The 26,831-nt window shown below is 34.0% G+C and overlaps 1 protein-coding gene across 16 annotated transcripts in view; it reads left to right on the top strand.

Annotated features, from left to right (window-relative positions):
* Positions 1-26,831, top strand: part of SOX6 (SRY-box transcription factor 6) — a 583,500-nt gene that overhangs the window by 24,243 nt on the left and 532,426 nt on the right. For 5 of the 16 annotated variants that reach the window (XM_034646110.1, XM_034646108.1, XM_034646120.1 and 2 more), the window contains exon 2: positions 90-170. The exons of the other annotated variants lie outside the window; for them this stretch is intronic. The gene's annotated coding sequence lies outside the window, so the exon portion shown is untranslated. The remainder of the gene's footprint in view (positions 1-89; positions 171-26,831) is intronic. 16 annotated transcript variants of the gene reach the window in all.

Genomic DNA, 26,831 nt, shown 5'->3' with positions numbered 1-26,831 from the left:
CGTCACTTTTTTTTTTTTAACTTTCCCCACTTTCCATTACATATTTAAGTTTCTTTCTGAGTTGATCTGTTTCTTTCTATCTGTTCCAGCAATGTAAAGGAAGGCCAGTGAGGCTGGTTATCTCTCAGTTGGTGTTTTATATATTGCAGTAGACAGTGAGCAGCCATCAGGTAAGAACTGGGTCTATTTAAATTTCTTTTTAGATACAGATGCTTAAATTCTTTTTGAGCACTAAATGATTTCAACCTGAAGACAGATACATGGGTTGCATAGATGTCAATTTTAGAGCAAATAATATTGAAAAATACTGGTGCTTTGAATTTCCTCCTATCTCCCAAATTTAAAACAATTCTCCTCTGGAATATTTACTGTTGTCCTGCCGCCTCTCCCACATTTAAGACTATGTTTTTAAAATCTGTTCTGAGTTTTCTTTGTCAAACATTCTGAACAGCAGAAATCCTTTGCTGACTCTAATTTTATTCCTTACCTGTACAGTGCTGGAGAATTAGTTTGGGGTAGAGTGAGCTTGTGACATTGTGACTAAGAGCATGTTCCACCACTTTCTAGCAGTGTAAACATAGGCCTATTACTTTAATCTACTTTAATCTGTGAAATAGTATGTATTAGTGTTGTTTTAGGAATAAGTGAGTAAATATAAGTGCTTAGAACAGTGCTTGGCACATGGTGGGTGCCATGTAAGCATTATCTATTATTATTATTATTATTAATTATTTTTAGATTTTATTTATTTATTTGACAGAGATAGAGACAGCCAGTGAGAGAGGGAACACAAGCAGGGGGAGTGGGAGAGGAAGAAGCAGGCTCATAGCAGAGGAGCCTGATGTGGGGGTCGATCCCATAATGCTGGGATCACGCCCTGAGCCGAAGGCAGACGCTTAACTGTGCCACCCAGGCGCCCCAGTATTATCTATTATTAAAGTGAATGTTTTTAAAAGGAGAATCTGGCCCAAAGTAAAGAATACTTTGCTTCAAAATACTTTATTGAAGGGGTAAAAATGAATGCTACTAGAATGTGATGTGAAAGCATCCTGCAGTTTTCCCAACACAGTGACTCGAGAGTACTATTGAGAGGGAATACTATTTTATAGGTAACCAAAGAAGCAGTGGTGCACTTAAAGAGGTGGCAGGTAACAGACAGGGAGCTTGACCCAGGAGGCATTCCCTAGGGAGGAGTGGCTTGGGGTAGGCTGGCTTGGTCACTGATTACAGACCTAATCTCTAAGTCCTAGAAAGTTACAAGTAGAGGACAGCTGGCTGAGATTGGGGTGTGGAGTTGGTAAGCTTCTATTGCCATCAGGGTTTCTTTGATGCAGGCTCCTGTGTCCTGTCGACCCAAGAGGTATCCCCCAGGAAGGGCTCAGTCTCAGCCACACATGGATTGCAGGCTTAACCTCCAGGTCCCAGAAGATTTCTAGTGGAGGCAGCAGATTGGCTATGTTAGATCTAGGATTTGAACCCAGGTTTGTGTGATGATAAAAGCTAAGCTCTTTCTACTAATGACTCCATGATGTTTCCTTGGTGAGAGGGTACCAGTGGAGGGAAGGAAAGTAGTTGAGGCAGTGGAGGCATCAGTGACTTCAGTATTTAAAGGGATAGATGATGTACAGTATCTGAGAGGGCAGCTGTGAAATCAAAGGGGTTGCCTAAAGGCATCAATACCATGGTGATCTTGCTGGAGGAGATGGCAGTGGTATGGTAGTTGTTATAAGCCTTTTATGGGTAGATTAGAACTTGGGAATGCATTTCTGTGTATTCCTATAGTATTTATAGCTCAAATCATAGACTCACTGTCTTTGCCTTATGGAACCTCAGACTCGAAAGGGTGTTTTAATCATTCTTTTTATGTTGTGAAATCATATATGTGATCATTCTGTCCATGCTAGGAGGAGCAGTGATAGAGAAGTTACTTTCTCCTCTCCACTGGAATGTAAGCTCCAGGTGAATAGGAATTTTGTCTCTTTGTTGTTTAATTTTTAGTGACTGAAGCAATGCCTGGAACCTAATAGCACTCAGTACATATTGTTGAATGAAAGAATGCCTGGGAAACTTGTTTAAAATTTTGTTTTATATAATGAATAATATTATGTACACAGAGTCTTACCTTAACCCTGTGAGGTATATATTATTATTTCCAATTTATGGGTGAGGAAACTGAGACTCAGGAATTAAGTAATTTTCTAAAGGTGACATTATTAAAACATGATGGTCAGGATTTGAATCTATGAATATAACCACTACATTATACTGTAAAATTATTACCTCTGTTGTTCTAGATAATATTAGTTTATTGATGGAGCCTAAATTTTTATGGAAGCCATAGCACACTGTTGATTCATTAATCTTACTGCCAACTAAAACTCCCAAGCCTTTTAGTTACCATGTCTCATCCATCCTATACTTGAGCTGCTGGTGTTTTATTTTGTTTTTGGAGCTAAGTGCAGGAGTTTGCATTTACTCCAGGTAGATTTTACCCTGGTTAGATTCATCTGATCTTTCCTTAATAAGATCTTTTGGTTTAGTATGGTTTTAAAATTTCATCAAGAATTTTTTTGGCATTTATTGACAAAATAATTTTTTTTATTTCTTAGTTTTAATATTCTGTTAAACATGTTGATAGATTTTCTTGTGTTTTCTTATCTTTGTATTCCTGTATGCACATGTATGTAATATGTATAATTAATTTTGGTGCTATCTTTATAGAGTTTTGATAGTAGGGTCATGCCAGCTTCATAAAATGAATTGGAAGCTTTCCATCCTTGTCTGTGTTCTGAAAGCATAGGAGTTATCTGTTGTTTATTGCCATCTCTGTCTATTGGAGAGCTTAGGAATTGACCTTTTTTAAAAGTTAACACTTACCTCTAAAGTCATTTGATCTTCACACCTTTATTTTTCTAAAATAAATTCAATTAATTAACATATAGTGCATTATTAGTTTCAGAGGTAGAGTTCAGTGATTCATCAGTTGTATATAACACCCAATGCTCATTACATCACGTGCCTCCTTAATACCCATCACCTGGTTACCCCATCTCCCCGACTGGCCCCAACAACCCTCAGTTTGTTTCCTATGATTAAGAATCTCTTATGGTTTGTCTCCCACTCTGATTTCATCTTGTTTTATTTTTCTCTCCCTTCCCCTATGATCCTCTGTTTTGTTTCTTACCTTCCACATGAGTGAGATTATATGATAATTGTCTTTCTCTGACTGACTTTATTTCATTTAGCAAAATACCCTCTAGTTCCATCCGATCTTCACACCTTTAGAAGAGATAGATATTTAACAGTATTTTATTGGTCTGTTCATATTTTCTATACTTTCCTGAGGCAGTTTTGATAAATTTACATTTTTCAGAAAATCATCTACTTTCTGTAGATTTTAAAAAATATGTTGGCATATGTTGACATGATGTTCTCTTATTTTCTTTTTTTCCATATCTGTGGTCATATTCTCTTCCTTATTATTTATGTTTTAAATTTTTTTTTTAAGATTTATTTGAGAGAGAGAGTGCACAAGAGGGGGTAGGGTCAGAGGGAGAAGCAGAATCCCCACTGAGCAGGGAGCCTGATGTGGGACTCGATCCTGGGTTCCAGGATCATGACCTGAGCCGAAGGCAGTCGCTTAACCAACTGAGCCGCCCAGGCACCCCTATGTTTTTAATTTTTAAGATCCTTTTGGATCCTGATCTTAACATATTGATTATTAAAACCTTTGTTGAGCATGCTAGCAGTTAGCTCACATTTATTCATATATCCACAGGGCTTAATTAATTAAATAAAATTAAACAAGTTAAGTATTTTTATATGCCAGATAGATGCTAGAGATATAAAGTGTGCTTAAAACTGTGTCCCCTTGGGGTGCCTGGGTGGCACAGCAGTTAAGCGTCTGCCTTCGGCTCAGGGCGTGATCCCGGCGTTATGGGATCAAGCCCCACATCAGGCTCCTCCGCTATGAGCCTGCTTCTTCCTCTCCCACTCCCCCTGCTTGTGTTCCCTCTCTCACTGGCTGTCTCTATCTCTGTCAAATAAATAAATAAAATCTTTAAAAACAACAACAACAACAACAAAAAACCATGTCCCACTGTAACAAACTTACAGTATAGCAGGGATACTTGAGACCATTTGTCAAATGGCTTGTTGAAATTCAGATAAGTTATTTCTAATGTATTACTCATCAAGCAATAAAGTACTTTTGACAAAGAAACAAAAGATGTTAATATGACAGGACATGTTCTTTGTGAACCCATATTTGGTCTTAATGATTACCTCTTGTCCTTGTAGGTGGTCAGTTATAAATTCTACAATCCTGTCCTGGTAATTAACTTCATATAAGGGATGTGTTACTAGAATAGATCTTGCTCGTTAACAAAAATTCTATTGGAAAATTTTCAAGGAATAATTTAACCATTCTAGGAATTTATACATTTTATTAGCTAGAGAAGAAGTGCTTCTTAAATTTTACTAAGCATACAAATCACCTGGGGTCTTCTTAAAAACATATTCTGATTCTATAGGTCTGGGGTGGGTGGTGAGATTCAATGAATTGTGCTGGGACAACTGGATATCCCTATGCAAAAAATGCAATTGGAACCCTACCTCACACCATATACAAAAGTGAATTCAAGATGAAACAGCGGCCTAAATATGGGATAAAATTATAAAACTCTTAGAAGAAAACATAGGAGTAAATCTTCATGACCTTGGATTAAACAATTATTTCTTAAGCATGACATCAAAGCATTAGTGAAAAAAAAAAGATAAATTGGACTACATCAAAATTAAAAACTTTTGTCTTTCAAAAGAAACTGTCAAGAAGGTAAAAAGGCAACCTATGGAATGGGTGAAAATCCTTGCAAATAATAAATTTTCAAGAGACTTGTATCCAGAATATATAAAGAACTTTCACAGCTTGACAATAAAAAGACAAATAGCTGAATTTTTCAAAGATTTCATTTATTTATTTGAGAGAGAGAGAGAATGTGAGCATGAGCACACAAGCAGGGGGAGGGTCATAGGGGGAGAGAGAATCCCAAGCAGACTCCACCCTGAGTGCAGAGTCTGACATGGGGCTTGCTCTCACAGCACTGAGATCATGACCTGAGCTGAAATCAGGAGTTGGATGTTCAACTGACTGAGGTACCCAGGAGCCCCAATAACAAATTTTTTAAAAGGGCAAAGGATTTGTACTGCTGTTTCTCCAAATAAGTTTTATAAAAGCCAATAAGCACATAAAAAGATGTTCAAGATCATCAGTCATTAGGGAAGTGTAAATCAAAATCACAATGAAATATTGCTCCTTCACACACACAAAATGGCTGTGATAATAAAAATTGAAACCAACAAATATTGGCAAGGATGTGAAAATACTGGAACCATTATACATTGTTGTTAGGAACATAAAATGACGCAGTCACTTTAGAAAAACAGTTTAGCAGTTTCTCAAAAAGTTAAGCATGTAAATACTGTATGACCCAGAAATTCCACTTCTGCTAGCTGAGACATGGTCCTTTTCGAAGTAGATACATAATAAAAAAGACTTTGATAGCAAGAAGGAAAATCAGGAAAGTATATTATAATAATTAATATTGTGAGAAGCCAATACATAAGTTGTTTTTATAAAGCATAGTAATGTTAAATATTTAAAAATTCTCTTGTCATACCCTTTTTGCTTGTCAGCTTAATAAGTGAGAGAATGTACATTTGTGTGTATACATTTGAAAGTGGAATGTGAGATTCTGTTTTTAAAACTAAGAATTAGTGAAAGTAAATTAATTAGCATCTTCAGTTTCTCCCTCCCCCTCTCTCCTATTTTCTTTTCTTTGTTTTCATTCATTTTTTAAAGATTATTTCCATTAGTTATTTATACTTTAAAAATTTTTCCCCTTAATTTTTTAAAGATAGCTTTCTGGTAAGTAGTATCCTGGAAAAGCTATTAAATGGGGATAGAGACCTTTGGCATAGGAATGTTGTAGAGACATGAAATAGATTATATTTATTCTAAATCTGAAAATCCCAAGTCTTCTTATTGGAGTTTCTTCAGCAATCCCATATAGTTTCAGTTATCTGCTTAGTTCATTTTCTCAAGAGGTATTTTGATTTTAAGAAAGGATAATGTTTTAATCCAAAGGAATGCATCTCTAAAAGATGAATGTTAAACACCTTTTTATAATATTACAGAAGGCATGTCTTACTACTTTGAGGTGACGACATATGTTTTTGAAGTAGGGAATTTTATTTTATTTTTACAAGTTTTATTTGTTTATTTGAGAAAGAGAGAGAGCACGAACAGGGCAGAGGGAGAGGGAGAAGCAGACTCTCCACTGAGCAGGGAGCCCTATGTGGGACTCAATCCCAGGACCCCAGGATTGTAACCCATGCCAAAGGCAGACGCTTAACCAATGGAGCCACCCAGGTGCCCGAAGTAGGGAATTTTATACCATGTAGGTTATTTCTTGGTTTATGAATGAGGGAGGTTCCAGTCCTTACCTAACTTTAAAAAATGAGTATGTTTGTAGTTGTTTGTAGTTTGTTTCAGAGAGCTTTTTCTCATACATTATTCCACTTTTATTCAGAATAACTCTTTGTAGAGTTGTTTTTTTTTTTTTTTTAAAGATTTTATTTATTTATTTGACAGAGATAGAGACAGCCAGCGAGAGAGGGAACACAAGCAGGGGGAGTGGGAGAGGAAGAAGCAGGCTCATAGCAGAAGAGCCTTGTGGGGCTCTATCCCATAACGCCGGGATCACGCCCTGAGCCGAAGGCAGACGCTTAACCGCTGTGCCACCCAGGTGCCCTGAGTTGTTCTTTTTTTTTTAAACTGAAATGTAAACATGTAAACTCTATAAAATACTGTTGCATGTTTGTGTAATGAATACTTATAGAGTGAGTTCCATGTAACCTACATCAAAGTTAAAAAAGAAAAAGAATATTGATATCATCCCAGAAGCCACTTGTGTCCCTTCCCAATCATACACCCACACTCTCTTTCAGAGGTAACCATCATTCTGTATTTAACGTTAGTCGCTTCCTTTGCTTTATAGTTTTACTACCTATGGATGCATCTCTGAACAATATAGTTTGATTTTGCCTGTTTCATTGCATTATGTAAATCATGCAGAACCTATTTTTTATGTGTGTTGCAGTTTTTGCTTAACATGTGTCATCATGAAATCCTAGTTCATTAATTTGCTTTTTATTGTGGGAGTGTCAGAATTTATTTATCTTCTCTATTGTCAGTGAACATTTGGACTGTTTCCAGTTGCTGATTATTATGAACACTGCCGCTATGAACTTTTTGTACATATATCCATTCTTGGTGAACATGTGTACACGTTTCTCTAGGTTGTATATACAAGAATAGAATTGTTGGGTCAGAGGGTATGCCCATCTTCTTTTATACTAGATAATGCTAAACTCTATTCTAAAGGATTATACACCCACTAGTAGTCTGTGAACATTACTATTGCTTGACATCCTTGCCAACAGTCGATATTGTCAGGTTTTAAAGTTTTGCCAGTCTATCGGGTGTGCAGTCATTAATATCTCATCATGGTTTTAATTTGCATTCCTGATTACAAATGATATTAAACAGCTTTTTATAAGTTATTGATCAGGTAAATTTCTTCTTTTGTGAAATGCCTGTTCAAGTCTTTTGCCCATTTTTCTATTAGATTGTCTTTTTTTTTTAATGGTTTATAGTGTTCTATATATTCTGTGTATTAATTCTTTGTCATTTATATGTGTTGCAGATACCATTCCCCACTCCTAGCTTGTCTTTTCACTCTCTTTATGGGATTGTTTGATGAACAGACATTCTTAGTTTTAGTATAGTTGAATATTTATTGATCTTTTCCTTCTCAGTCAATGCTTTTCCTATGTTGTTTAAGACATTCTTTCCTATCTGAGATCATGAAAGTAATTTCCAATGACTTTCACATTGGCCTTTAATCCACTTGTAGTTGTTTTGAGATATTGAGATATTTTTTTCTTCCTCTTATGAGTATCCAGCTATCAGATAATTTATTAAAATTCATCCTTCCCTGACTTCCCTGCAGGGGTACCTCTGTTACATATCAAATGCCCATATAAGCATGCATCTACTTTGGGGTCCTATATTATGTTTCCTTGATGTCTTTATCTTTTTTGCACACATATACCCTGACATAATTATATTTGCTCTATCATAAAAGTCTGTTATCTTGCAGAGTAATTTCTGCCACCTTATTCTTATTTTTCAAGAGTGTCTTGGCACTTCTTGGCTCTTTGCATTTAAATATAAATTTAGAACTAGCTGGTTAAGTTCCATAAAACCTGTTGGGGTTTTCTATTCAGTTTGTATTTAATCAATAAATCAATTTTTAGGGAAATGATACCTTTATAACATTGGCTCTTCTAACCCATGACTGTATTATATCCTCCCATTTATTTTGGTTCTTTTTAAAGTTTCCCAATAGAGTTTATAAATTTTTTGTACAGGTCTTATACAACATTAAGAAAATTAAGTAACAGTTCGAGACAGTAGTAACAGAGAAGGCAGAAAGTTAATTTGTTAAGTGAACAATACAAACAATATGTGTCTTTAAGGATTCAGAAAAGGAACAGATATGCCTTAGTATTTCATAATAGATTACACTAAAAGAGATTTTTTGTCAACTATTAATTAAGTAGTATTATTTTGGTTCCCTCATAGATGTTATATACATGTCTGGAAATTAATTGTTGTATTTGTAATTGTTGTAGGTTAAAAAAATCAAGGTACTTGTTGCTTTATTGACTAGCGGCACAGTTACTATTTTAGTGATTCCTTTTTCTGTTGACGAATCTTTTGGTTTGAAGTGGCTAGCCTTAAGCAGACATTTTGGTATCACTAAAAATATCTTAAGGGAAAGGTCTGTATAGTCATTTCCAACCCAAGTATGTTATAAAAGTTTTTGAAACGTAAATGTTTGGTGTGACTTCTGAAATAATAAAATAGTTCATTAGTTGCTCCTTAGTAGTAAGTTCAGTCATTTCCATTTGGCCTGTTAATTCTTTGAAAATATGAGAGGCCTCCTTTAGGCTTTGGGGAAAATTGAGCCACGTGCATGGTTTGACATTAAAATGTAATTTATTTTTTATTTTCAAAATAGAGATTGGCATATTTAAAAGAATAAGGTGGCATTCTTAGTTTCTAATAAAAATAAATCTCTGTTGGTAGTGAAGGTTGTTGTACAGATAGGTCCTAACCTTGTCACTTCTGGGGAACAGCAGTGAGACTGTTTGTTCCTGGCAGCAGACAGCCCCACTGCAGAGCCCTGGTTTCATGTTACATTAAGTATTAGTGCTGTTCTTTCAGGAGCTATTATGCTGTGACATCAAAGATTTTCTGACAGGGCAGTGGTAGGTTAGCACTGAGGTTGTCTACTGAAATTAAAGAATGGAATTAAATATATATAATCAGACTTTAATATAAGAGATAGAGATAGAATTAGAATGGTTAAAAGAGAGCTGCAGAAATGATGAGTCTATAGGCTAGCCTCTTTGTCTCTGCTTGTTTAAGCCAAATTTTATTACCTTTTATTTCTAAAGTAAACACAAGTGGTCATTATGTTAAAGCTAGGATAGCTGATCATTTTCAGAAAGACATTATGAATAAGGAAAAATAGTCTTTGTGAAATAAAACAAACGGGTGAAAAAAATAGTCTTTTGTGAAATAAAACAGGTTTAGGCTGACCTGTAGAGTATTTGATATAAATGAACATGTGGACAGTAATTGCAATGGCCTGACTTCCTTCTTGCTGATCCACTAATTTGTTAAAAGGATCAAACTACATACTCTATTAAAGTTACAGGAGTACAATTTAGATGGCAAGAGATGAAAAGTCTTGCAACTAAAAAGGCTTAATTTTTCATAGCAGTTATATTAATATAGGTAACTTGAAATTAATCAGATTACAATGTTGTCTTTTGAAAAGAGTAACATTTGTTAAATGTTGAAAAATATTATTAGTCATTTTTGTTTGGATAAGCTTTCCATTTAAGAAAAATAAATTAAGTATGTGATTTCAGCTATTTCTTAAATAATTTTTTTGTAGTGAAATCAGAGTTGCTATTACTATAACATTACTATGACATTTTTATGAAATAATCTTGGTAATGAGAAATTCCAATTAATTTTATAAGTACAATTTAATGTCTGGACATTTTAGACAATGTAACAGTTTTTTGAGATTAAGTAAATAAATCATGCTGAAATTAATATGTTCTCAGTATTGTAGTATTCTTTTTAAAAAAGTAATAGTAAACAAAACATTTTTTTTCAATTATATGCAAGATAAACTATGATACATTTATTTTAAATAATATAATACTAATACTGTCAGTTGAGAAGTAACTGGAACAAAAAAGAAATTTTCTTTATAGGTACTTGTTTGTTTGATCATGTTTCAAGGTAATTTCCATCTAGTTCAAAGTAACCTATAATATAGTCATGAAAACAGTTATTTTTAAAAATTGAATTTAAAGGTCTTTGCTTTGACACATATCTCACAATTTTATTCATACAGATTGAATTATACAGGGAATATTGCTACATCCTTTAAAAATCATTAAAAGTGATTACTCTAAAAAAAGGCCCAAAAAGCTCTACTGTTTTCTCATGCTATTTGTTGAAAGTGAAATACTTGAGTCTGTAGGTCTGAAATGAATTTGTTTTATTTTATTTTATTTTATTTTATTTTATTTTATTTTAATTCCAGAATAGTTAGCATGTAGTGGAATATTAGTTTCAGGTGTACATATAGGGATTCAACAATTGCATACATCACTCAGTGCTCATCACAAGTGCCCTTCTTAATCCCCATCACCTATTTTATCTACCTATCTCCCTACTGGTGACCACCAGTTTGTTCTTTATAGTTAAGAGTCTGTTTCTTGGTTTGCTTCTCTCTCTTTTCCTTTGCTCACTTATTTGTTTTTTAAATCCCACATACAAGTGAAATCATATGGTATTTGTCTTTCTTTGACTGACTTATTTCACTTAGCATTATACTTGAAATGAATTTGATTATATAAAAATACTTTTACCTTTTAAAAGTTTTTTTGTTTTTATTTTTGGTATAACAAAATGCGATGGTAGCAAAAAGAAACAAATGTTATGATATCTTCTCTATGGACCCTAAAATCTTATATTCCAGAAGTGTTGAAGTAGATTAAATGTTTTTCTTTTTAAAAAGTTATAGTTTCAGAGGCTCTTGGGTGGCTCAGTAAGTTAAGTGGCTGCCTTTGGCTCAGGTCGCAATCCCAGAGTTCTGGGATCAAGCTCTGCATTGGGCTCCCTGCTCGATGGGCAGCGTGCTTCTCCCTCTCCACCACTTGTGCTCTAGCTCTCTCTCTCTCAAATAAATAAATAAAATCTAAAAAGAAAAGTTACAGTTTTAAATTGCAGCATTTGGTAGAAAAAAAGGGATAATATTGGGATAGATGTTTATTCATTTAAAAGCATAATCTTATAGAAATATTATCAGTTTTTTCAATGCTTTTACTTCTGTGAAGCATAGCATCCTAATTCAAAATGCTTTGAATTGCCATTCTACAATTAGGATGCATGTTAGTTTAGTAATGTCATTAGCTGGCTAAAAGCAACATAGGTGTATCTGAAAATTTTTAGTATACTTATTAACTGAAGTACTGAAGGACTACAAAGAATTTTGGTCTTTTTCATATAATGATGAAGGAAAATATGAGTACTTTAATTAATCTGAACTGTTTTGAAAAACTTGAAGTCTGGTTCACCACACCTTCTGTAAAACAATTGATCAGTACTAGTGTTCCCAGGAAAGCTGCTTATAGGTACAGTCAGCCCTTCATAAAGGGCTGCTAAATGAATGTTAAAAAGGGGGCTGTTTGTTTATTTCTGAAAATTTTGTGCATTAAATTAAAAGCTACTGGGAAATACATTTTGGAGAATTTGTTGTACAATATATTACAAGAGACAGCTGCCTTTTCAAATAAAAGTATTCTTCCATTAAAAAAGCCCTTAGCAATCAGACACCCCTATTCATCTGTATTGTTTTAAGTTTAAATATGTGTTACATGATTTTTCAAATCAGGAAATAATTTATTAGGTCCTGACTATGTGCCAGGACTTATGGGGATAGAAAATAATTAGTGTGCATCTCTGAGTTCAAAGATTTTAATAGTTATTAGGGCAATACAAGAGAATATATAATCAATTGCTAGAATGTGTGGTAAGACCGTATCTTCAGACATGAGAAAGAATAAAATCAGCTACAGGAAATCAGGGTGGGCTTCAATAAATAAACTTTTGAGTTAAACCTTAAAAGCATTACAGGACTTAGATTGGCATTGCAGAATGGTGAACATCTCAGAGTGGGTGAGTTTTCCTTTGTCTTTGCTGTGTTTGCAAATTTATATTATTTGTGTACTTTTTCTGAGCTTACATTAATTAGTTCAATTTATTAAAGAAAACATATCTAGAAATTTTTCTGCACAGAATATCTTTTCTGTAAATATATCTAGCTTTATTTTCTGCATAGAATTTCTTTTAATCTAATATAATATCTTTGCTTCTCTTTTAATGAACAACAGCAAAAATGACTTGAAAGTTGCACCAGTAAATAGGTTATGTAATTGAGGTGAATCCTCAAAATGTAGTTTCCAATTTTATTTGGTAAGTGAAAAATAAGGGATGATGTTTAAAGACTGTAAAGTGACAGAAAAGAAGGCTTGTTTTTTGTTTTTTAAAAAAATTATCTTTCTCTTCCTACTACAAATGTAACACATTTCATACATTGTATTAAGTCTGTTTCAAATCTGTGCATAAAAAGAATCATAATTATATTATGTAGTTCTTGGCAAATATTTTCAGGTTTTGGACTAGAGATTATTACTGTTCAGTACCCTCATTTATGTTTTTCTAGCATCATAAATATATATCTGGTAAATTCCAAGTTATCCAAAAGTTTTAACAGTTTATCTTCAAACATTTTAAAAAATAAAATTACTGAGGTGTGATTTAAGAGCTCAACATTAAACTTCAATTTATATAAAGTGTATATAACCAGTGTATATAAAGTGAATTCTGACCATTTTACTATACTACCATTTTGTTTTGTTTAATTTTGAGATATACTCGAACTTTCAAAAAAAAGTGTTAAGATGTATATATATGTTTAAAAATTAAAATGATTGAAATTAATTTAAATTTCAGGTTTAAAAAAATTTTTTTTATTATGTTAGTCACCATACAGTACATCCTTAGTTTTTGATGTAGTGTTCCATGATTCATTTTTTGCGTATAACACCCAGTGCTCCATGCAATACCCATCACTGGCCTATCCCAATCCCCACCCCCCTCCCCTCTGAAGCCCTCAATTTGTTTCCCAGAGTTCATCGTTTCAGATTTTTAAAAAAAATTTCACAAGAGTTTGAAAATTGCAGCCCGCTTGCTATGTTAAAAAATGTCAACAAACAAAGATCTGGGTTTGGGGTTTATTGAAAGAACAAATCCCAACTTAAAATGCAGAAAATAACTTGATAATGTCCTTCAACCTGTATGATCTTTACATGCAAGTCTACATTGCACTTGTTTCTTCTTTCATTCACTTAACAAATTTATTGAGCATACACACTGTGTATGTGTAGGCACCAAGGTTATAAAGATGAAAAATAAATGGCTACTACCCTGGGTAAACTCATAACTGGGAGGTGGCAGAGGAATCATTGAAAATGAAGGAAGGCAGAGAGAAGAGATACATCGGAAGAGTAAAGGTGAGCTGTGTAAAAGACGTCAAAAAATATTTTCAGATTCTGTACTGTGATGACTTTTAATGGAGTAATGGATAGTTGTCTGTTTGAGGACGTAAGAGGGCATATTAATATTGACTTGAGTGAAGGGTCCACAGCTACTATTTTTTATGCACACAATTTGAATTTTTTGTTATTCACTTCTCTGCCTTAAGGTCAGGTCAATATGTCGTTATTTTCTCATTTTTAAAATTGATGTTGAATGTATGTAACACAAGTTATCCATTTTAAAGTGAACAGTTAAGTGGCATTGGGTACGTTTATAGTGTTGTGCTACTTCCACATATGTCTAATAACAAAACTTTTTCGTCACCCCAGAATGAAACCCCATGCCTATTAAAAAGTTATTCCCCATTTCTCTTCCCAGCACCTGGCAACCACCAATCTTCTTTAGGTCTCTATGGATTTACCTTTTCTTGTTGTTTCATATAAATGGAACTACACAGTATGCAATCTTTTGTGACTAGCTTTTTCCCCCCACTTACCATAATGTTTTCTAAGTTCATCTATGTCATAACATCAGTACTTGATTCCTTTTTATGACTGAATAATATTTCATCATGTATATACCACAGTTTGTTTATCCACTTACCCATTGATGGACATTTCTTGTTTCCACCTTTGGCTATTTTGAATAGTGCTGCTATGAGCATATGTGTACAAATATTTGAGTACCTGTTTTCAATTCTTTTGGATATATGCCTAAGAATGAAATTGCTGGGTCATATGGTAATTCATGTTTAATGTTTTTAGAAACTGCCGTACTGTTTTCCACAGTAGCTGTATTATTATATCCCCACCAACAATGTATGAAGGTTCCAATTTCTCTATATCCTTGCCAGCACTTGTTATTTTCCATTGTTTTTATTACGGCCATTATACTGGGTATGTCAGATACTGTTTTGTTGCCTATTTCTTGAAGTCAGAATTAAGGATTTCTGAAGATTTTAGGGAAGTGATGGAATTGTTTGAGCTCCCGATTGGTTGAGATACAATAGGCTTGACCGACTCAGTCTATTTCTTCATTCTAGCAGGAATTATCCTAAAATTCCCAGAGGTATCTTTAGGCTGATAAAACTTCAATATGACATAATGTTCATTTTCAGAATCTGTTTTCATCACGGCAGGATCCTAACTCCTACAGGACAAGTGAGAGTTAAATATTTTAAAGGCTGGTGACCATATTTTTGGATTCTCACAGGGCTTACTTTGACGATGACCGTAAGGAGATGTTGCTCATATTTCGGAAGGCTCTTGAAGTTTTCTGATGGAGCACTTGGAAAGCTATTGGTAACCTAAAGAGCTTGTGCCTTAAGTTGGAATTTCTAAACTTTTTGGTCTCAGGACCTCTTTGCCCTTAAAAATTACTTAGGACCCCAAAGCCTTTTGTTTATATGGGCTATTTCAATCAATTTTTACTGCATTGAATTTTTTTTGATTATTTTGTTTGCTTTAAAATTATTTTTGTCCACCAAGAAGAGAGTAGATTACCATGAATACTTATTTCAATGGGTTTTTCTTAAAAAGATAAGAATTTTTGCATCTATATTCATGAGGGATATTGGTCTGAAACTTTCTCATTTTGGTACTTTTTTTTTTTTTGTCTGGCTTTAGTATTAGGTAATACTAGCTTTATAAAATTAATTGGATAGTATTTGTTCCTCTTCTATTTTCTGGAAGATATTGTGTAGAATTGGTATTAATTCTTCTTTAAATATTTGTTAGATATTTGGGCCTGGAGATTTCTTTTTGGGAGTACTTGTGATTCAATTTCCTTGACAGTTATAAGGCTATTCAAAGTGTTTATTTCATATTGGTTGAAGTGTAGTAGTTTGTGTTTTTCAAGGAAGTCCATTTTATCTAAGTTGTCAAGTTTGTGTGTAGTGTTGTTAATAGTATTCACTTATAATTCTTTTTAAGTCTGCAGGTGTGTAGTGATACCTCATTTCATTCCTGATATTGGTAATTTGTGTCTTTTCTGTTTCTCTGTCAGTCTTGATAGAGGTTTGTTAATTCCATTAATCATTTCAAACAGCCAATTCTCTGTTTTATTGATTTTCCCCCTAGTATTCCTGTTTTTAATTTCATTGGTTTCTGTTCTTTATTGTTTCCTTTTTCTCTTCCTTTGGGTTTATTTTGCTCTTTTCTTATAGGTTCTTGAAGTAGGAGTTTAGATTATTTTTTTTAAAAGATTTATTTATTTATTTGAGAGAGAAAGCGAGTGAGAGAGAGAGCATGAGTGGGGGAGGGGGAAGGGCAAAGGGAGAGGGAGAAAGAGAATTCTTAAGCAGACTCCCCACTGAGCGAGGAGCCCCACTCAGGGCTCTATCCCAGGATCCTGAGATCATGATCTGAGCTAAAATTCAGTCAGTCACTTAACTGACGGAACCACCCAGGTGCCCTAGGAGTTTAGATTATTGATTTAACTTTTTTTTTCTTTTGTATGCATTTAGTGCTAGAAATTTCTCTGTGAACACTGCATTATCCCTCTCCCCCAAATTTGATATGTTTTAATTTTTGTTTTGTTTAATGTATTTTTAAATTTCTGTTGATATTTCCTTTTTGATCTATGGATTATTTAGAAGTGTGTTGCTTAGTTTCCAAACATTTGGAGATTGTCCTGTTACCTTTCTGTTGTTGATTTCTAGTTTGATTCCACTGTGGTGAGAGGATACATTCTGTACAATTTCAGTTCTTTTAAATTTGTTAAGGTATATTATATGTCCCAGTTGATGGTCTGTCTTGGTATATGTTCTATAGGCACCTGAAAAGAATGTGTATTCTGCCATTGGGTGGAGTGTTCTATAAATGCAGTTAGATTTTGTTGCTCTTGTTGTTTGAGTTTTTCCTCTATCCTTGGTGTTTTTCCGTCAATTTCTATCAATTGCTGACTACTAGTGTAGACATTTTACCAGTTTGAGTCAAATATGGACCCTTATCTCCTTTTATTTTCAATTATTCTTCCCCTTTTATAATTGTCTCAAATATTTATTCTACATACATTTAAAGCCATCAGGCAGTGTGTTTCAGCCATCAAACATAATTTAGAAAACTTGAGATGAAAAGGAGAGTGTATTGTATTTGCCCATGTTACCATATTTTGCTTACCTTGTTCTTTCTTCCTTCTTGATGTTTCAACAGTCTTTCTTTTGTTTTTCCTCCCTGTTTAGAGAACTTTTAGTCATTCTTTTGGGGTGGGTGGATTCTGCTTGTGATATGCTTTCTTAGTTTTCTTTCATTTGAGAATGTTTAGATTTCCTCTTCCTGAAGGATATTTTCACTGTGTATAGGATTTTGGGTCTATAATTCCTTTCTTTCAGCACTTGAAAAATATTGTGCCACTTCCTTCTGGCTTCTATGTTTCTGATGAGAAATCCAATGTCATTGGAATTGTTTTTCTTCTGTAGGTAAGGTGTCATATTTCTCTGAATGCTTTCAATTTTTTTCATTGTTTTTAGCTTTTGGAAGTTTAATTATGGTGTGTCTCCATATGGATTTTTTTGGGGGGCTTATGCTATTTGAGGTTCACTAAGCTTGAGCCTGTGGGTTTATATCTCTAGGTAGGATTTGGATGTTTTAGGAGAAGAAAGGGATAAAGAAAGGGGGGTAATCAGAAGGGGGAATGAAGCATGAGAGATTATGGACTCTGAGAAACAAACTGAGGGCTTCAGAGGGGAGGCGGGTGGGGGAATGGGATAGGCTGGTGATGGGTAGTAAGGAGGGCACGTATTGCATGGTGCACTGGGTATTATACGCAACTAATGAATCATCGAATTTTACATCAAAAACCAGGGATGTACTGTATGGTGACTAACAATATAATAAAAAAATATTATTATAATAAAAAAAATAAATCATTATTTCTCTGAGTAATTTTAACTCCACTTTTCTTTTCTTTCTCCTCTCTCACAGGACTCTGATGACATGAATATTATTAGATCTTTTGTTACAGTCCCAAATGTTCTTGACAATCTGTTCATTTATTTAGTCTATTTTCTCTGTTATTTAGATTTGATAATTTCTATTGTTCTATCTTCCAGTCTCTTCTGTCTCTATGATTCAGTCTCTTCCATTCGGCAATATTGTAGTTTTCAGTTCTAAATTTTCCACTTGGTTCTTTCTTTTTTTCTATTTACTTATTGAGAATTTCTATTTTTTTCTTTTTTCTTTTTTTTTTTTTTTTACTGTTTCCGGTGTGTTCACAGTTGCTCATTTAAGCGCTATAAATTTATTATGGCTGCTTCAAAATGTCAGATAATTCTAACATCTTGATGTTAGCATTTATTGATTGGTCTTTTTCATTTAGATCTTTTTCATTTAATTTGAAATCTTCCTGGCATGATAGTGATTTTTTTTTGCTTGAAACCTGTTTTTGTATTGTATTATGACACTCTATCTTTTCTTTTTTTGAAAAAGATTTTATTTATTTATTTATTTATTTATTTATTTAATTTATAGAAAGTGGGAGCGGGGGAGGGTCAGAGAGAGAGAGAGAGAGAGAATCTCAAGAAGACTCTGCACTGAGTGCAAGCCAGATGTAGGGCTCAGTCCCACAATCCTGAGATCATGAGCTCAGCTGAAATCAAGTCAGTTGCTTAACTGACTGAGCTACCCAGGTAGTTTCTTATGTAAACCTTCTGTTTTAGCTGGTTTTCTTTGACACTGTTCCAGTATGGGAAAGGTAGCTGCTACTTTGTTACTGCCAAGTGGATATAGAAGTCCAGGTTCCCCACCTGTTTTGGGGCTCCTTGTTACTGCTGGATGAGGAGTTCCAGCTCTCCATGTGGTCTTCATTGACATCACAGTGAAGGGGGCCTTGTTACTGCTGGGCAATGGTCAGCATTTTGATTCTTTACTAGACTTCTTCTGATATGATCCCAGAGGGAAAGGGAAGAGCACCTCTTCCTCCCTGGTGAAAGTGGAAGTCCAAGTTCCTTACCTGCTCTTACTGATACTGCACAAGAGGAGAGAAAGCAGACAGGGGCTTATGACTGGCTGGTGGCAGTGAAAGTCTCAGATCCTTACCTGGCCTTCTTTGAACCTCCCTGGGGGTGAGTGTTGGGTGCCTCATTACAGCCATTAAGAGTGGAATTCTAAGTTCCCACTTGGCTTTAGTTTGAATAGGTCCGGGTGGAGCCACATTTTTTTCTGTGGGATTTACCTGAAGTTAGAGCAGTTATTATTTTGCTTTCTGTCTTGCTGAAAGCTGCCTTCTTCCTAGTTCTTTGGCTAGAGTGAGCAGGCTCTTCTTGGGGGGATGATGATGATGATGATGATGATTTTGGTCTTTGTTGGTGTTTCTAGGTTGCTTGCTACTTTAGCTTTGAGTTTGGGAATATGAGGCAAAAGAAAATCCAGAAAATTCACCACAGTGTCATTCCTCAGATCCTGAGGATCTAGCAAGTTTGCCTTCTTCTTTTCACCTTTTAAAGTCTTCTAACGTTTACTTTATATACAATGTCCAGAGTTTTTAGTTGTACTTAAAGGGAGGAATAGAGAAAAATTCTTTTACTCCATCTTCCCAGAAATAGAAGTCTTCATATAAGAAATTTTAAAACTCAGCAATACAGAGGGCATATTCCATGAGCTTTTGGAGGAATGACATCATTATACAGTCTTTGGAAAACTCTACTGTACACTTACAAGATAATGTGAAAAGGGCAAATAACATATTGTTCCTGTCATGAAAATAATTTTGAACTTGCAGATCTCTGGAAGTGTCTTGGGGACCCTCAGAGATCTCATGAACATTTTTGAGAACTGCTGCCCTAAACTGTAGTCTATTCAGGGACCTAGAAATATTGATGTTGACGATATCAATTTTAAAGCAATTGGTATTAAATACCTGTTGTTCTAATCAGGCACTGATCTAGGTGCTGGGGATATAGCAGTGAAGGAGATAGATGAAGTCCCTGCCCTCATAAGCTTTGAGTTCTAGTCAGTTGATCTGGCAACTGAACAATGTCATGAGTTATCTATTTGTCTAAGCTAAGTCCTTACGTTCATATCTCAGGGTTTGTCAGGGCGTGTGCGGGGCTGTTTATTTACAGCAGGTGAGGCAGTACAGCTGCAGTTGTTGACAGAAGGTCAGACTACTGGGCAGACTGTGGTGCCCAAAGTGAGTGCTTAGCAATACTTGGTTGCAGCCCAAACAACATGATTTTTGATTTTGCTACTTTTAAGATCCCTGTATTTCTTCTTTTTCTTTCCTTCCTGTCTCCCTCCCTGCTTCCGTCTCTTCTTCTCTGTCTCTCCCTTATTCACACCACTTATTCCTTCTTTCCACTTTTTATTTGTAGATAGACTATTTCTTCAATCACCTCTGTAATCTTATCACCCTCTCAGCCTGGCAAAGTTATAGCCTCATGCTTATTTTAAATATATATTTAAAAATATATTTAGCTTTATATATATTAAATACATATTAGATATTTACATTATAATATATAAGTACATATGTAAATACTTTAAATACATAATAATGTATATATAATATACATATTATACACACACTTTATATTTTATATTTATATATGTAAAACAAGCATCCACTGTGTTTCAGACACATTGCTGGGTACTAGCATTAATGCTGGCAATTACTTCTGAAGCCCTCTGGTCTTAGAGCAAGAGTTGGAATATTTTAGCATAATGGCTTAAGGAGATCACCCTAGGGCATCTACTATAGAGCTTGCAATGTCCCTAACCATTCTAGTGTCCAATTTTAACTGGGTTTAACAGTTTGTTTGGGTGAATCATCACAACATTTATGAATGGATTGGCTTTGAAAACTTTCCTTATTCTGTCTCCCACTCTTAGCATCTAAGTTGTAGAAACTAGGTTTGATTTTCATTTTCTTGGGCCATTGTTTTTTTGGGGAGAGGCATTGTTTTTAAGAGCAGTCAGGTATTAGGCATCAAAATATGCTAACTATGGCTGTAGTCTGAAACTTTTTTTTCTTGACAGGAAAAAGGCAAAATAAAATAAACCCCATTTTCGAATTTTTACTTCAATTAAAATAAACTTATTGGAAATGCATTTTATTTTTATTTATTTTATTTTTGGAAATGCGTTTTAATGGTGCACTGATAGCCTAGGAACATTAGGAGTTCAAAAATAAATATTGCCAGCACTCCTTAGACTCTAAGTAATAGCAACAAATATTGTGAAAATTACAGTTTAGGAAAGAAGATTAGTATGATACAATTAGTAAGGCACAAAAGGCAAGTAACTGAGAGGCGGGGGTAAAGTGATTTTATTTATTTTAAAGGTAGAAAGCTGCATTTTATGTTTTGATTTTGTTTTTAAGACACCTACGTCCCACTTATTACAATCACAAATTCCAACTGTGAATAATGGAAATCATTGAATGAGTATAAATGATATATTGACTGCTCTTTTCAGTCTATAACATACCTTCCTTGTTGGCACCAAACAGCAATGAGTGAGGAGGCATTTTATTAAAACTGAGGCTTGTGGTTCTAATCAAAGGTCATTGGTTGGCTCTCACTTTTCAGTTTCAGATTTGTCTATGTTTGGTCAGGGGGCAGCAATGAAATTATTATAACAAAGGCTTTGTACTAAGCTGTATCTGTCTGTTGAAACTTGAAAGTCTTTGGAACCATGATGTTGACAGCATGTGAACACTGAAGGAATGTGCAAGCTGTGTATAATGTCTTAAAGAAACTTTTAAGTATCATCTTCCTTTTGTGTTGTTGGAAAGAATTTCAGATACTATTAAGGGACTAGTGAAAAGGTGTTTCATTGATTAAAGAAGATTTTTTTTCCAACAAATATGCATTAAGACAGTCTTCCTATTACTTTTTCTGCTCAGTCTCTGCTTTATACAGCAAGTTCATTAACATGTAGATATGCGGTGATTGAAGTCAGACTGCTTTTTACAGTGGAGTTGTCTTGATATAATGAGCTCCTCTTTAATGTTCAAAAAATTGTTGTTACTTTCTAAAAAGGGTTGCTTGTGAATTTCATTAAATTTAATCTCTTCAAACAATTTCAGCATTGTTCAGTTTACTACAATTAAAATGCTTTCTGATGCTAAAAAATCACTTTTTACAGATGTATCACAAATGTAAGCACTGTTAGAGGGCCTTTGTTTTTTACTTTGAAAGAAAAGCTGCTATTTAGCTGAGAATTCTCATTTTTTTAAATTGGTGCTCCATATGGAAAATCAGGAAAGGGTACACTTACTGTATTGCTAAATAGTCTAGTTTGCTCAGAGGGTTGTGTTTCACAACTAGTTCATTCAATCTCTGAACTAAAGCATTGGTCTAATCATAGTTGAAAAACAAGGGCCTTAACCTTGCCTTCTCAGTTTACTAGAGTGCAACCCCTTCATCTTTAGAATGTTAGAAGTCTTGAGAAAGAACAGATATAGTGAAGTTAGGTTTCTGCTTTGGACAAAAGTTTTCAAAGTGGCATATGAGAAACCTGACTAAATTCTCAGTTGCAGAGAACGATTGTAGTTCATAGTGAATAGCTTCGTCCTTTGTAAATTATCCTTTTCATTTAGGCAAACATAATTTCCCCCTAGTCTCTAGGACTTGAATGGTATGAGAGCAATCCATGGTATTTCTTGAAGATTGGGCACAAAAAGAGGTACAATGTCTTTTGGAGAGTATTTAGCTGGTGGCAGATTTAAAAATTCCGAGGTCATAGCAAGGAAGTTTTCTAGGTGAACCCCAGGAAGGTTGGCTTGTGAAGGCAGGAGGTTGGAAAGTTGAGAATAAATTATTTGGTATCTTAAAGTTTTGGCCAACCAGCAGAATTTTTAGAGTTATGTGAGTCTACTATGACCAATCCTCAAGAAAATATTCTTCCAGGATTCTTCTTCCTGCTTTAGTTTCAGAGGCCATTTACATAATGCTAAAACATCTAGTCAAGTTAGGGATACACTCAGATTCTTGATAGTTGGCATTGTTTAGAAAAAATATTTTAGGTGTTTGGCTAATTTTTGAAATTGTGTTTTGACTTCTAAAGGACAGCGACAGAGCCAACATCTGAAAGTTAACCAGGGTCTTTAGTAGATGTAGGCCTTTATAAGTCATTATGATGTAGCTACATAGCAAAAGGGCTTATCAGGTATCTTTATTACCCAAAATGTTAGATGACACTATCATCTGAAAAAGATGATTCTTATGCTATGTAAGTCATGAAATACTTCTATAGACTTGTAGGAGCTAATAATGATGAAAATAATATTACTGATATTATATTTATTTATACTGATGTTTATTTTTACTGATATTATCATATTATCATTTATAATTATAAAGGTAATATCAGATAAGAAATAAGAATATTTGAAACAGATACATAAGAGACATATATGAGCAAAGGGTAATTGTGAAATAGTGAATGAGAGTCATGGAATTTTATGTTTAGATTAACTTTAATGTGGAGATTGTCAGCTTTATGTTAGTTGAATCAGAAGAAGCTTCATGAAAGAAAGGAAAGTTGGTAAGCTGGAACTCGCTAGGGAAGACATTCCAGGGCTAATGTATAGTCAAGAAGAAATTTGGATGCAGGAATGGATTAACTGGATGTATTTAGCGTAGAGTAAATTTTCCAGAGGGAAGTTTAGGGTAAAAGGTGAATAGAAGAAGGGGTGCTGAGGAACAAATTGGAGAAGAGTGAAGGCTTAAAAAATTGGTCAAATGAATTGCAGATGCCATGTGGAAAATTTCCTAACCTTACTTTGCCCATCTTAACAATCCACATAGATGCGCACGCACCACACACACACACAGACACTTTAATTATGCTTATGTGACTTTCTCTAGTATTCAAGGGAAGCTACGATGGAGAGATAAAATTTTGTGAAAAACCATAGTTATATTTAGTGCTTGTGATCAGTGTATTTAATATGACTAACTAGAAACAGTATATTTTGAGAATATCATCAGAAGTGCTGGGATTCTCAAGCTTGGAGGATATTTAACTGACATTGAAGAAGGGAAATTATGTGTGGCAATCATGTTATGGCATATAAGAATAATGACAAGTTAGAGAATAAAGTCAGAAATTCCTGGAATGAAGTTACTTAATTTGATCCTAGAAGCACTCACAGCTGAGCCCTATGATTGTGTTGTATTGTTTGTCTACAGAATAAAAATTGTAAGCATTCTACATTGTATGAATTTCTCATGCTTTTTATTATATGCAAAAGGCAATAAAGCAAAGTACAAGAACAATGATGCTTAAATATTAGCAGCAATTTGAATAAAAGTAGATTTATGATCAGGATAAAATATTAATGCTGAAAACAAAGCTGTATTACATGGCTTGATTACCACATACCTCAATATGAAATGTTAGAACATTTTAATCAACATAGAAAATGTTAGAGATGCTTGTCCTAGATTAATAGCTAATGCTTTCATGGTTACTCTTGCATGTAATTCTGTGGTTGTATTTGAACTATACCTTTAAAGAGGATAGCACAGTTACCTTTTAGTTATATTTGAATATTTGGGTCAAAAGATTTAGTTGGAGTACTTTTATTTTCGTAGGAAGAAGTATGAAAATGTGGTGTTCTTTGAGAAAAAAAGGAATTAGGTCAGCATTGCAGGTAGTTTTTAGAATATAACTATTTAGTATATTTTCAGCCATAGTTCTATTTATTTTGATTTAACTGATGGCTGGAGAGTGTTGTTGATCTAGGGACATGTAATTTCAGTGCTTTTGATTTTTCCCTCATTTTTAGACTATGACTGTGATGAATCTCTGATAATTATGACTGTAATATCCTCAGCCATTCTGGCTGTTTGAACCTATTACTAAATTATCTGTTTCCAGTGATGATTATACATTCATTTAAGGACCTTTTGTTAGATGCTTGATGTAGAAAATACTATAGAATATAATTAGAAGCTATGACATTCTTTTGAGTAAGTCCTCATTTTGAATCAAACATAATAAAGTTTTGATTCTTTTTTCTTTTACATAAAAAGTATATATAGCAAAAACCTAGAAGTGGTATGTCAGTTTTTCCAATCAAGATATCACGATCAGAGTCTTGAGAAGGAAACACATATATTAAAAAGCCCATCTGGATGTAGAATTACCAAAACACATTATTGAATTATTGGTAAATATGAATTGTTCATAATATTACTTAACTAGCAAGGTACATGGGAGAAGTCACTTCAGTTTATTAATATGTTCATCATATCTCCACTTGTTAAAGTGATTTAACTTTCTGGTGTATGAAATTCTTCTGGTAAAATTTTTTATGTGTTTAAGACTTTATATGTAATAATGATGATAATATATTTTACTTAGGAAAAACATGTAAATGCTTAAATTACCCATCATACCTGAGTAAAAATAATTAAAAAAAAGAAATAATTATAGTTATCTTGGTAGATGATCAGCTAATTAGTGGTAATTTAGACTCAATAAATGTACACACTGAAAGATTTAATGAGTTTTCATAGCATTGTCAACTTTTTATTGTATAAGTTAAAAAAATTCTTTTCCTTTTCAGATTGTTGAATTTTTAAAATGTTATTGATACTACAGATTCTATTTGTTTGTTTGTTTATGTATTTATTTTTGGTTGTGAATTTTGCAAATTTTCCTACTGGCCAGTATGTGATTGAGATTGAGATGTATTCCATTTTTAGATATTTCCATGTGAAACATTCAAAGAAGTAATCCTGAACATCTTTTAAGAGCCAGTGACCTTATCTTTTGCCAAAATCAAATGACATTCACTACTGATACTATGGAGAGAGGACTCAAAATAGACACCTAATTATAATTACTTTTTTCCCCATCATTATATCACTACGTGCAGAACAACTGATTTTTAAGATATCACATAACTGCTGAATTTTGGCAGGTACAAAGGTTTTTTTGTTTTTGTTTTTGTTTTGTTTTTTGTTTGTTTTTTAATTCCTTCTCCCTCCCTCTTCCTGCTTTCATCACATGTAGGATTTGTTGGAACAGTTCAGGCTGGCCTCTTTCTTGATTTTCTTTGAATTTTAATAGTTTATTGGAAATAGCAGAAGTATAAAGGAAAGTTAATATGTTTATGATTGCTTCATATTTTTAGAAATCCTTAACACTTATGGTACAGTTCAGTCGTTGGGAGTAAGAATAGTTTGGGGTAATTTTGGGGAAATGGCTCTAAAGGCTTGGACCAAATACTATACAGTTAGCTGCTAGAGTCACTGTTTTTGGAATAAAATCAGTTGTGAGTGACATTTGAAGGCATAGACTATATCTTTTTAACTATTCTGGCCTCTACAGAGTACTGTGCTTGGCACATAATAGATATTTAATTGTTGTTGAGAGAGCAAAGGAAGATAAGGTGGAGAGGGAAGGAGGAAGGAGAAAAAAGCCTAAGTTGATTGGATAAAGTAGTAAGTTCCATGTTACCCTGTTATGGTTTATTTGGCTGATACATTGCTCTCCCAGACCAATAACTAACAGGAGTATGATCTTTACACAGAGCACGAACATCACGTAACTTTGAGAAACCTAGCTTTGCAAGGGTTTTAGCACTTTTATTTGCTGTTAGTTCACAGTGATTCAATTCTTTTCCCTACTATTCATTTTTGTTGGGTAATACTGGGAAGTAATGAGACTAAGGTTACTTGTAACATTTCCAGGAAAGCTTTAATGATGATTATCAACGTATTTATTGTCTTTTCTCTTAAAACTGTTAGATCCCAATGACCAATTATCCTTTCAAATGAGCTGAGTACTATCTCCCAGTAGGGGCTACCACTTCCTATTTAGTCTTGTTGACCATACTAAAATACTTCAAATACTCTGTAACTTCTATGTGATATTTAAGAGTCAAAGATACCCCCTAGTTAGTTCATTGACAGAAAATGTTTTATTATTAATCTTTTAGAGAAGGTCACTGATGAAGTAGTGTTAGAAATTAGGACTAGTTAAGGACCTGAATAATAGAGTTCATCATTTTGTTGTTAGGTCACCAATGAAACTCATCTAGCCTGTGTTTATGAATTTGTTGTCAT

The sequence above is a fragment of the Ailuropoda melanoleuca genome, chromosome 16 (genome assembly GCF_002007445.2).
Source record: "Ailuropoda melanoleuca isolate Jingjing chromosome 16, ASM200744v2, whole genome shotgun sequence".
NCBI classification, from domain to species: Eukaryota; Metazoa; Chordata; class Mammalia; order Carnivora; family Ursidae; genus Ailuropoda; species Ailuropoda melanoleuca.
Note: the sequence above shows the minus strand (reverse complement) of the source record. Positions and strands in the feature narration are given on the sequence as shown.